This window comes from Phascolarctos cinereus, unplaced genomic scaffold (genome assembly GCF_003287225.1).
Source record: "Phascolarctos cinereus isolate Bilbo 61053 unplaced genomic scaffold, phaCin_HiC Scaffold_2;HRSCAF=192, whole genome shotgun sequence".
Lineage (NCBI taxonomy): Eukaryota > Metazoa > Chordata > Mammalia > Diprotodontia > Phascolarctidae > Phascolarctos > Phascolarctos cinereus.
This window is the reverse complement of record NW_027555625.1, coordinates 412,118,457-412,131,813: the sequence shown is the minus strand read 5'-3', so window position 1 is coordinate 412,131,813 and position 13,357 is coordinate 412,118,457. Positions and strand designations below refer to the sequence as shown.

The 13,357-nt window shown below is 42.1% G+C and overlaps 1 protein-coding gene across 3 annotated transcripts in view; it reads right to left on the bottom strand.

Annotated features, from left to right (window-relative positions):
- JAKMIP2 (janus kinase and microtubule interacting protein 2) overlaps window positions 1-13,107 on the bottom strand; it is a 230,287-nt gene extending 217,180 nt beyond the window's left edge. For all 3 annotated transcript variants that reach the window (XM_020969156.2, XM_020969157.2, XM_020969158.2), the window contains exon 1: window positions 12,811-13,107. The gene's annotated coding sequence lies outside the window, so the exon portion shown is untranslated. The remainder of the gene's footprint in view (window positions 1-12,810) is intronic.
- Window positions 13,108-13,357: the final 250 nt, after the last annotated feature.

The window sequence follows — 13,357 nt, the reverse complement described above, 5'->3', positions numbered from 1 at the left end:
ATAGAGAGTTGTCCTTGGAGTCAGGAAGACTTGGAGTCTGATATATACAAACTGTGTGTCCAAGGATGAGTCACAGAACCTTCAATGCATTGAAAACAACTTTCAAACCATAAGTGACAATTTGCTCATCTGTTTGTGGAAGGGACTTCCACACTGGAAATTCCTTATGTAGCGAGAGAAGGAGAGAGAGAGAGAGAGACAGACAGACAGACAGACAGACAGACAGAGAGAAAGACAGAGAGAGAGAGAGAGAGAGAGAGAGAGAGAGAGAGAGAGAGAGACAGAGAGAGAGACAGACAGACAGAAAGACAGACAGACAGACAGACAGAGATGAGGTCTGAAAAGCCTGTAGCTCAAGCCAGGGGATATAGCTAGTTGAAGGATGTAAGGATGTTCATCCCGGAGAAGAGAAAACTTAAGAATCTGCTAGCTCTCCTCAAGTATTTAAAGTCTAGAAAAGGGGTTAGATGTGTTCTGCTTGGTGAAATTCAAAGCAATGGATAGAAGTGTCCAAGAGGTAAATTTAATTTCAGTGTAAGAAAAACCTTTCTAACAACATATATCCAGAGTTTAGCACAGTGATTGGCATCCAGTGAGTATGAATTCCCTATCACTAAAGACCTTTGCTCAGGGGCAAAATGACCACTTGTCTTTTCTATTCATTTGTAAGTTGGACTAGATGTTCTTTGATGATCCTTCTGGGTCTGAGATTCTGTGATTTCAGGAGCTAGAGGTTCTAAGAGATGAAAGTGAGTAGAAAGATGTTCTAGGGACAGTGCCTGGCCAAAGGCAAAGAGTAGGGAGATACCATGTGCAGGAAGAGCAGGGACAGTTTGCCTGGAGCTAAGAATACACGAAGGGGAGCAATGTGTGACTGGCCTGGAAAGATAGGCTAGAGCCATCTTATGAAGGGTTTTAAATACCAAACAGAAGAAGTCATATTTTATTCTAGAGACAAGAGAGAACACTACTAAAATTTCTTTGCAGGATGGGTGTGTGTGTGTGTGTGTGTGTGACGTGATTAGAATTGAGCTTTAGGGATATCAATTTGAGTAGAGGATGGATGGGTGAGGTAATAAGGGAAAGGAGAAAATAAGCATTGATTAAGTGTCTACTGTGTGCCAGGCACTGAGTTAAGTGCTTTACAAATATTACCTTATTTGAGGTCCAAAAGAACTCTGGGATATTGGTACTATTATTATTTCTATTTTAAAGTTAAGAAAACTGAAGCAGACAGAAGTTAAAGGTTCTCCCTAGGGTCACACAGCCAGCAGATTTTAACTTTAGTCTTCCTAACTCCAGGCCCAGCGCTCTATCCACTGGGCCACTGGCCAATACAAAGATGCTACGCTGTAAGACATGACAAGACAGTTTCACGCTTGAGGTTTGGGGGGTGGGGATAAGGAAAGAAGAGGCGTTTGTGGAGGAAACAGATTTGACCTGAACCTTGAAGAGTAGGTAGGTAGTGAGTAGGTAGGTAAGAACAGGGTCTTGAAGGAAAGCGTTCCAGACATGGGGTAAGGCATGAATAAATGTATGGAGGTGGGAAGATGCAGGGCATGTTTTGGAGAAAGTAAACAGTACAAAATGCCTGGAGTGTAGAAAATACATTAGAAGTGATACGAGATAAAGTGGGTAAGTGCAATCATAGAGGGCCTTGAATCCCAGGTTAAGCAATTTGTACATTCAATAGACAACAGAAAGCCAGAAATGGCATCAGGATGATGATTGAAATTTGTTGTGCTTTTTTTTTCCAAGTGAGATTTTGTCACATGAAAGTAAAAGAAAAGTCAGAGTGAATGACCTAAATACAAAGCTGGTGAAAATAGTGGCAAAGAAGCCACCAGGCTTGCACAAGTTTTGATTGCTTTTCTTCCTTGGTTTGACGGGACGATTGTGAAAACCTGGGCTATCTGTGGGTTGTGTGGCAAAGTCCAGGACTTAGAGTTGGCACATCTGGGTCTGAGTCCTAGCTCTGCCATTTATTGGTTAGATGACCTTAGCCAAGTCCTAGCCCTGTCTCTGAACCTACTTTTCTCCTTTTTGAAATTAGAAAACTAACATATAGGTTCAAACTGCACTAAGACTTTGGGGACATGCTGTCATCTTTTTTTCCCTGCTGCACAAGTTTGTCATGAAGAACATCATCTGTGAGTTGTAAAACATTCTGTTACTATGTAGGTCACAAAGCACTGTCTTCCCAGCAGCACTGAGAGGAAAAGAGTATGAGCATTACTGGCCCCATTTACAGAAAAGGAAGTTGAGGCTTAGAGAGCGATCTGTATCAAGCTACCTAGTTTACTTGGCCTTAATCACTGAATGGGCGTTGCCTCAGTCAAACTGAGACCTGGGGAAGACCTCAGCTTAAAAAGGCCAAGGTCTCCCACTGCATCTGGGGCCACAGCTAGTCGTCCTGATCTGTGTCTCACCACTGGACCCAGACGGCTCCCGAGGAGAGAGTGAGGCTGGGGACCTTGCCCAGCCCTCCCTTCCTCACTTCAATCCAATTCACTCACAAGTCATGGCATCACCTTCCTGATGTCCTGGTCCTCTTGGAGAACGAGGGGCAAACAACAACTGCCCAGCTGGGAGGTGTCAGCGATGGGATTTCAACTCAGGTCTCCAAGTCATTGGCATTGGTCTGACTAGGAGCTGAGTGCTCGTGGAAATCCGGGCTACCAAGAATAGGCCGCTTCTCAGAAGTGGGTACAAATGCCCTTTGTTTCAGGCTACCTTTATAAATCCTGTGACACCGACTGAGCTGCGGGGTCTGGGGCAGAGGGGCAGGAATCCAATTTCCCTTCCCTTACACTTACTGTGAAAGTAGCTCCCTAGAAAGCATAGCTCTTTGACTCCAGCCATGTGACAGGCCGGGCGTCTTCTGCCTGCTCTCTGGGTCCGTTCCACAAATGACATGAAAAAAACTGATTGTTTGTTTATGACCACTCCATCTGATAACTTGGATGTTGAAAAGGCTATAGCATCCTAGAATTTGGAGTTAGCTAGAGGGGGGCTTAGAATAGAGGGCATCCCAAAAGTCTTAATGCAGTTTTAATGGCTTAAAAAGCATAAAACTGCACAAAGACTTTTGGGACAACTTGCGTAAAAGATGGAATGTCCAAACCAGAAAAAGCTTTAGAAGAAAGAATATGGTAGCTAGAGATCAAAGGAATCTTCTTCTTTAAATACAACAGCAAAAAAAAAAAATACAACAGAGGCTATTAGACCTGGAAAAGGTCTTAAAGATTATTTAGCCCACACTAGTGCTTTTGTAGATGAGGAAACTGAGGCTCCGTGGGGGGTAAATGACAGTTTCTCCTGCAGTCACAAGCCATGAAAATACAATGGCAGCTGAATTAGACATGGTTGGACTACCCCTTTGATCCTATTTGTCATGGTTCCTCGAGCTGGCCTGATGCCAGCATGATATATTGGAAATGGAATTGGTCTTGGAGTCAGGAGACCTGAGTTCAAATTCTGAGCCTGTTTGTGTTGTCTAGGCCAAATCCCTTCACATTTCTGGGCTTCTGTTTCCTGATTTGTAAGAGAAAGCCACTGAGTTTCACAATCTCTGAGATCCCTTATAGCTCTTAATGCTATGAACCCCTCTTTATCCCTCAATTTCTTCATGTATAAGTTAGAAGCAATAATCCTCGTACTGCCTCTCCAATGGGTTTGTTGGCAAGAAAAATACTTTGTAAGTCTTAAAGCTCTATGGAAATATGATTTATGAGGATGATTATTTTGAGTCTCTGTGGTTTGAGAAATTAGAAAGGAATGGAAAATTCAAAAAACCAAATCTTCCTGTTATTTCTGGATCTGCTATGATTGTCATGAGTAACAAGCCAAATTTTCAAAGTTTTCCTGCAATTTATGAAATTCATTATGAAATTATGAATTAATGAAATTTTAGGCGGGAACAAGGTTGTTTTGGATGTGTCTGAAAATATTTTGTTAATCTGAACATCTATGAAAATATCAATTTTTAAATATTATATACAACTGTAATAATAAAAATGAAAAAAGAACAATGCATTAAGTTGATGGTTTAGTTATATCATTTTAATGACTAACTTTGGTCCTGAATAAGAGATGAAGAACCCTCTTTTGTTAGAGGTGGGTAACTATGGGGGCAAAATGCAACCTATATTGTTGGATTCAACTTTACTGAATTGTCTTTCTTTGTTAAGATAAAAGGCTTGGTGAAAGTGGGAGGGAAAGAGGGAAGTGGCATATCTAGAAATGACTGTGATGTAAAATAAAAATATATAACACATATAACATATATTTGTTATATATTATATAGTAATTATGGTGTATATCATTATATTATATATAATACTAAATATATATAAATATATAAAAATAAAATAAAAATTTTGACCCATTCTACCCCCCTCAAAAAAAATGAAAGAAATGTCAATCTTAATACTTAATGGTGGGCTTAAGCAAGGCTACAGGGACATGATAGTATCTCATTAAATACTCCCACACACTTCTGGCATTGAAACAACTCTACTTGTCCCCATTTCACATTTGGGAGAAACCAAGCTCTGTCAACATCAAAAGAATTCATACTGGATAAGCAGTATGGCACAATGGCTGGACATGGAAACACAAAGACCTGGATTTGAATCCCACCTTCCATATTGATTAACCAATTGATTATGCCACAGCCTTGAGCTACACAGCCTCTTTTTTGCCTTAGCTTCCCCATCTACTGCTTGAACATTGAGTTTAGAGTCAGAGTTCAAATCCCATTTCTGGTACCTGCGTGACCTTTAGCACATCACTTGGGCTTCAGTTTCCTCATCTATAAAATGAGGGAGTTTGACTAGATGTCCTCTAAGGTCCTTCCCAATGCTCAATCTGTTCTGCTAGTAAAAGATGATTGAGTCCAATCCCCTCATTTCCCATGTGGGGAAACCTCTGAGGTACAAATGACCTGCCTAGGGTCATAAGTAATAAGTGGCAATGCTTGGATTTGAGCCCATTGGCTTTGATTACTAATTTAGGGCTCTTTCTACTACACTATGCTGCCTCATAATATTAGCAACATAAAAAGGAAAAGACAGAGATGACTAAGGAATGGCTTTCTAGTCATCTGTGATTACAGGTGTACAGGTCTAGAAAACCTTGAAAATCAAACCACCATCTCATTGATTTGGGTGTGAATACTCATTCATTATAGGCACTCAAACACAGAGATTAATTGAATCCCCACTGTGAGATGCAATGGCAGGTCAGGGTAACAGGAGCTGGTGTTTCCACTGATAAAAAAAAAATGAGTCCCAGCTGCTGTAAATCAAAGAGGTTCCACCTGCAGAATAATAAGAATTTTAAAAGGAAAGGATGAAGCCCCCAGATGTAAATATTAATTGTATTAGCATTGATAAAATATACTCAGTGACTCAAATTGAATTTTGTTTGATAAAAATGCAGTTACTCATTCAGTACAATCTTATTCCCGTCTTAGTGTTTCATGATCAGATGAACACATCAATTACAGACTAATTGTGCTGTCAGGTTTTTCCTATGTGCACTAATCATGTTTAGGAGCATGGTTGGGTCTGCAGGATATCCAATTCGAGTATCCAATTGGTGCAAATGATTGGTATATTTGATATATACCAGTTCTCTCAGTGTCTCACGTCTTGTTCCACCACCCCCACCACAACTAGACAGTAAGTCTCTTGAAGGACTGTAGAGGAGGTTACCATATATGGTATATAGGGTCCGCCTGAAACTAGAGACGCTTAACCCAGAGAAAATTTGGGGTGGGAGTAGGGAACGTGATCTGTCATGAAGCTTTTGATGTACGGTCATATGGAAGAGAAATAAGATTTGTTTTGATTGGCCCCAAACGGCAGAACTTGGAATAATGTGTGGGGACTGCCAAGAGGCAAATGTAGGATGGGTGGAGCTGTCCAAAAGCACAGTGGGGCCCCTCAGAAAGTGGTGGGCTTCCCATTGGTGGAGGGCATCAGGCAGAAGCTGGATGGGCCATTCAAGAGAACTGTTAAGGGTTCTCTGTTCAGGTAGGGCAAGACAAGACTACATGCCCTCTGAGGATCCTTCTCATGTGGACATTCTATCGTTTTTAACACTTGCTAGGTCAAGCCAACAGGGTGAGAAGTAACTGACCTTCCTGCTTAACCCACAGTCACAACCTAGCTCTTTCCTATCAATCTTGGCACAGAAAAGCTGATTCTCTCTGTTCTCCCTGAAGGCTCCGATTACAAACGAGACAATGAGGCATGCTCCTTGGGCCCAGGCTATAAAAACAGGCAGCACAATCCTTTCTCCAAAGTCCCTGAGAAATGAAGTAAACACATTTGCTTCTGACCTTTTCCCCTTTGGTGTCCCCAGTAAAGAGAGAGAAATAAAGCGCAGCACAGAAGTTGTCCTTATAGTATTCCGACTCCCTTAAAAGGAGTGGGAGCAGCAGGTCATGCCAGGTGGAAGATGCAGCAAAAAGTATATTTTACCCAATTCATCCCAATCTTGATGAAGGTTTAACTTTAGTCAAAATATTTAATTTTAACTTTTCTGATGAGTCTGACATTTCTAAGAAAGTAATTTGAATCTGAGAGTGATTAGTGAAAAATAGCTGGGTTGGTAAATGGCACAGCAAGACGAGAATTTGAATGTAGCCTTCGTGGAATCTGTCTTTTCTGCAATAGATGCCATTTGCAGACTCAAATAAGCTTGCAGCTGGAAGAACCAAGGATTGCTCTAGTTCAGCATGTACATGAATGAGGATCTCTCTAAAACATCCTTAGCAAGTGGGCATCCAGACTCCTCTTAAACTGACCTACAGTGAGAGGCAACTGACCACCTCAGGGGTGCATAACCCTGGTTGTATCACGGACCCTTTGGCAGTCTGGTAGAGCCTACGGATCTTTCTCAGAATAATGTTTTTAGATATATAAAATAAAATTTTATTGCAATAGAATTGCAAAGTGTTCCAATTACATAGAAATGTATTTATTAATTTTTTTTTAAAGTTCATGGACTCCATGGGTCTCTGCATTAATTGTTAGGAAGTTTAGTTAGTTTTTCCCCCTTTACCTCAAGAAAGAAATGATCTTTTCTGCAAATTTCTACCCATCACCCTTTGGTCTACCTTTTGGAGCCAAGCAGAACAAATCTATCCATGTGACCTTAAGTGAATCACTTAACCTCTTAAGGCCTCAGTTTCCACTGTAAAATGAAGAGGATGAATTAGATGTCCTCTAAGAGAGGCCAGCTCTCTAGCTCTAAATCAATGCTCCTATGAGCCTATTATGCCTTCCCCATGACATCCTTGCAGACTCTTGAAGACAGTTATAATGACCCCTCACTAAGTTTTTTCTTGTCCAGTCCAAATATCTCCAGTTCCCTTCAATTAACCCTTAGTTTAATATCCCCTCTCCTATCCTGGTCACCCTCTTCTGGATATGCCCCAGCTTATCAAAATGTCCTTCCCAAAATTCATCTTCCAGGACCTGACAAATTAGTATTGTTTTGGAATCCAGAGCCTACTTTCAGATTTTTGACAATTTCTTTCATTTTCTCCAGATAACCATAAAGGAGGAGGAGAACACCTTTTATGTAGATGCTTTGCTCAGGGTCACTTAGCTTCAAAATGTTGCAACGATAGAAGAGACTTCAGAACGTCAAATAGTTCAGTCCTCTGACTCCAGGCAGCATCTTTCCAGAGAAATGATTGCAAACCCTGCTCTTTAAAGAGTTCCAGATTTAATGACCTGATTCCATTGCAGTGTTGTATCACCTTGTGATCCATCTAAAACAGACCCAATATAAAGTTGCCCTGCATTTCTTTCAAAGGGCTGATTTTTAAATAGGCTAGTCTCTGTTTTAAAAGGCTCTGAGTTCCTGAGGGGTCGTCCAGTGCATCCTTCTGCCTTCAAGGATTACAAGCACACTGAAATCACTGAACATTAACTGTATAGAGGGAGGGCTGGGTCTGAATCCTGTTTTTGAAGAGTCAAAAAAAAGAGTCTAGGGCTTTCTTAGGTAACCTGCTCTGCCCCTTCATCAAATACAGCATCAGAAAACTCTGCCTTCTCTCTTACCTTCATTCTTCCTATAATATTCTTGTCTAATTTTCTCTTGGAGGACCATGGAATTTGAGCAGGGAGGACCACATGCTCATAGGTGGAGAACCACAAGCGTACGTTAGAGATTATACAGCCCAACCCCTTCATTTTATATCTGAGAAGACTGACACTCAAAGTCCCACAGGCAGGAGTGAACTCAGAGGTAACTGATCACAGAAAGCCAAAATTGGATGAAACCTCAGACTCTGAAGTCCAACCTCTGCACTTAAAGTTGAGTAAGACGAGGACCATGAGTTAAATAACTTGTCCAAGCTAGTCAGATAAAAATAGCAATATATGTGTATACATACATATATATGTAGATACACATATACACATATACAGTTTGTGCTAGCAAGGTATTGAAATTTAAAACTGCACTAAGACTTTTAGGATATTCCCTGTGTGTGGAGAGACAGAAAGACAGACAGAGACAGAGACAGAGAGACAGACACAGACACAGAGATATAGAGAGTGTGAGAGAGACAGAGACAGAGATACCCAAAGAGAAAAAGGCACAGAGAGAGACACGCACAGAGACACAGACTGAGAGAGAAAGAGAGACACACAGAGAGAAAAAGGCAGAGAGAGAGACACAGAGATTGAGACAGAGGTGAGAGAGGGAAAGAGAGAGACACAGAGACACACAGAAAGAAAAAGAGAGAGAGAAAGTGTAAGATAGTAAGAGAGAAAGAGACAGAGAAACAGAGAGAGATAGAAAGTAAGAAAGCAAGTAAGCATATTAAAGTTTGAAAAGTTCTCTCCTCACAACAATCCTGTGAAGTAGGTAGGATAAATGTTCTTACTGTCTTCAATATCATGAAATTGAAGCTCTTAGAATTTCTATGCCATGCCTGTTAAGTGCTCAAAGACTGATAATTTCTGAAGTGGGATTTGAACTCAGGCCTCCCAACTCCAAAACTAAAATTCTATCTCCTATGCCATCTTGCTGACTCCTAGGAAGTAAGTAGCAGATTCAATACTGAAACCTACATTCACTGACTCCAAAGTCAATGCTCTTTGCATTATCATATACTTGCCACCCACCCCATCATCAGCTCAAGACTTCTAAGACTTTCTATTTAACTTGCAGCTGAACTGATTTTTATTTGTTTTCCCCCAATCAGAGTTTGAGCTCCTTCTGTTCAGGTACTGGCTCACTTTTCTATTTGTATCTCCAGTGCCTAGCCTGTGCATGGCACATAGCACTTAACAAATGTTTATTCAATTATTTGGTTATCAAATTCAGCCTCTACCTGAACAAGAATATCTTTAGATAACCTTTAAATTCACTTTAATTCTAAAGTTCTAAGTTCTTCTTCTTGATATAAATACTTTTAGTTCTCTTAACTTTCCCTAAGAATCCTGAATTTCCAACCCTTTAGTCAGTCCTACTGCTTTCCTAAGAACCCTCTTGAAATTCTCAACAATATGACTTAGTTACAGAATGGAAGATTAGATCCAGGACTCTATTCAGGGTCTGACCAGAGAAATGCAATCTACACCAACATCAGCCAGCAGGTCTTTGGTGACCTGTCTTTTCTCAAAATAGAGAATGCCCCTTTGAAAATCAGTGCCCCAAGAAAACTCAATGCACAGGAAATAAAAGACAAGAAACTATTGTGTAAATTTCTGACAAACTTAACCGATGCTTTCCCACCCTCCTCCTACTTTGGAATCATGTATATGACTACACCAAATATTTAGTAACTATTTGTCTCAGATATTATTTCTGTTGGTAGCAAAAAAAAAAAAATTCAGTTGTGTCCAGCTCTTCATGCATAATCCCATTTAGGGTTTTCTTGGCAAAGATCCTAAAGTGGTTTGCCATTTCTTTCTCCAGCTCATTTTACAAATAAGGAAACTGGGACAAACAGGGTTAAGTGACTTGCCCAGGGTCACACAGCTAGTATCTTAGGCTGGATTTGAACTCAAATCTTCCTGACTCCAGGGCCAACATTCTATCCCCTATGCCACCTAGCTGCCCAGTAGTGAAATTACTAAAGGATTTAAACCCAAATTAGAAATTCTGACATGACACAGGGGCAAGGGCCCCCTTTTCTTCACCTTGCTCACTAGGTACACAGCACAAGGCAAGATAATATTGACCCCCAACCCCGTAACCCTTTAAGACCTTCTCGTCATGACACTCTTATGAGACAAGTAGCACAATTCTTTTTAGACCCACTTTAAAGATGAAGAAACTGAAGATCAGAAGAATGATGTGATTTACCCAGGTTCATACAGCTAAGGATTATGGGATTTTAAATTAAAAGGAACCAGAGAGATTATACAGTTGGTCTAGTTTTATAGAGGCACAGCTGGGTGGCACACTGGATGGAGTGCAGGACCTGGAGTCAGGGAGACATAAATATTAGCTATCATTATCATTGGTGCTGTTGTTGTTACAGCGAGGAACATATAAAAGGCAGAATTAAAACTTTAGAGTCAAAATTCCAAGTCCAGCTTTCATTTTAACTAGATAACATTGGCCCTGCATTGATTTGTAGGGTAATAAACTTTACCCTATAGAAGACATGAAGTAACATATGTATGTATATATGTATGTAAATAGTCCCAACAAAGACAATGATTATCTAGGAAAATAACAAGTGGACCCAATCCAAATAAATTAAAATCGTTTAAATAGAAACCGTGATGTAGAAAACAAGATATAATTTTTTTTAATGACAAAGAGAACATTGTTTTTAGAGCATCTAGGATTGCTGGTGGTATCTGCTACACAGATAGTGGGGAGCTGGCTGGAGAAACATAGCTCTTAAGATGAGGATTACATTTAACACATGATGCTACCTAAAAGGGCTTTCTGGCTTTAATTCCGTGAGATCCATTATCCTAGGCAATAATGTAGGCCTGTGTTGTACCCATCCCTGTTTTCCTTAGTCTCTTGAGCTACCTTAAACACTTGATAGTAATAAAAGGCCAGGCAGAGCCCAGCATGCATTTAAAAAGTACAATAGCCTGTCATCATAGGCATACTTCTTCACATTTGTTGGCAAGGCTTCCCTCAGCCTCCTGCTTAGTTTCTTTGTAGAAATAAACTAATTGGGAAATGGATAGGTTACTGTGGACACCTGGATTCAAAAAATCAGCTCCAGTGAGAATACACACACAGACACACACACAGACACAGACACACACACACACACACACACACACACACACACACACAGGGTACCTAATCTGAACTGATTGTAAAATGGTGCCTGGAAACTGAAGGAATGAACAGGGCATGGCGGGATTGGACAAAGTAAATTCATTACACCATACAGTATAGTGGTGCTGCCCAGAGGGGAGACAGCCTGGCACGCAAGGCAAGGCCCAGTACAGGATTTTAGGCTAAGTGCTTTGGCCAATCCATTCATTTTAGAGAAAAGCTTGATGTGAAAACACCACACAAGCTGCCCATCCCTGTGAAGCCAGTGCTCCAGAATTCCTCACCCAAGCTCCAGTCATCCCTTCCTTCCACCAAAACACGAAAAGAGACAAGCTGTGAAGTAGAATTTAGTCCCCAAGATAGAGATCAAATGATAGGCATCTGTCCTAATTGGTCACAATGAAACAGGGCAGTAATAAGAAGAATAAATCATACAGGATTCACAAAAAGAGAGGTCTATGTTTTTTTTAAATAAAAAACAATTAGCTCCCAACCCCCAGCATGGGTTTATATTTATTACCAATAAAAATGATTATGAAGACTTTGTGGAAAGAAATGCCGTGTAAATGCTGGGTAATAAAGCTGACATTTGTATGTATCACATGGAGAGAAGCTAGAGTCCCACAGTGCCCCTGATTGACACATTGCACACACGCAAATGCATATCTAGAAATACGTTTTTATGCATAAATTCTCATTGCCATGCACAATGTGTACACTGAAGGAAAGAATGGAGATCTTGGCCAAACAGGGCGGCCCTTTCCCCAACCACTGTGCTAGGAAAGTCATTTAGGTGAGGAGATGTAATTCATTGATCAGGGGGTTAGATATACCTAGCAAACACAAACAATAAGGCACCTACCACCACCACCACCACCACCACCACCACCACCACCTGCCTTGGGCTGCCCTGGAGACACTCAATGTTATTTTGAGAAGCTCAGACATGGAGATGAGAACTCAGGGTAGAAGCAACCCCTGCTCTGAACACAATTCTTCATGTTCATTTTCTTAACCCCACACCCCAGTGCCAGAGCAAATGCTGGGCAAAAGGACCCAGATCCATTGAACTGTATTCTCAGGCTTGCTAAGATAAAATTGGCACACATTTTTGAACCAAGAGGGTTCCTCCTCCTCCCTTCATCCTCCTTGCTTCCTTTCCCTATCCTCCTTCCTTCTCTGTCTCTGGCTTCCTCTGTCTCTCTTTCAATCTCTCCTCTGTATCTCTGTCTCTGTCTCCCTATCTCTCACCACCCCCACTCTATGCTATCCCTCTCTTCCTCCTTCTCTTCCTCTCCCCGCTCTACCTTCCTCCCCTCCCCCTCCTCTCTCTCCCTCCCTTCTTTCCTTCTCTCTCCCTCCCCCCACCTCTGTCTCCCTGGCTCACCCTCTTGCCAGCCTCAGGGAAAGCATTCATTGTATTGTTCCAGCCCAGGCTACAGAAAGGATTGAAATGCCTGAATTACACTATTGATGGGAAAGCCAAGCGAGCACAAATCTACACCAGCAGCTTCAGCACCCGCCACTTACCCTGCGCAGACCAGGAGAAGCTGCTCCGAGGGGGGAGAGGCACCAGTCGAATCCATCTTCCCCTGGACTGAGGATGCTGCAGAGCCCAACATCAGCAGCGGATGCTCGGAGGAGGTCCTCCCCTCCCCACCCCACTTTCCCCAGGCGGTGATGCTGAGAAGTGGAACCACCCTCCCAGCCCGAGGAATAGCAGCAGCGGCGACAATCACTGGCCCTGGCCTCCTCCCTCCTGGAGGAGGATGGGATGAGCTCAGAGAGAGAGCGCCTGGAACTTGCAGCGGGCACCGCGCCTGCCTCTTCCGGACTCCTCCTCTCCATCCCTCCCCCTCCCCTCCTGCCAGCTCCACCCCTGCTGCGGAAAGGAAGAGGCAGCAGCGGCAGCAGCTGGTTGTCATGACGACGGCCACAAGAAGGGAGCAGGGAAGATGAGCCAAGGAGAGAGGCTCGGGGCGAATTGAACCGGAGATCAATCCGTGCGGTCCTCTGGGAGGCCCCCGAGACATCCAATTTAGCTGCTGAAGGGGCAGCCAGTTAAAGTGAAGAGCCA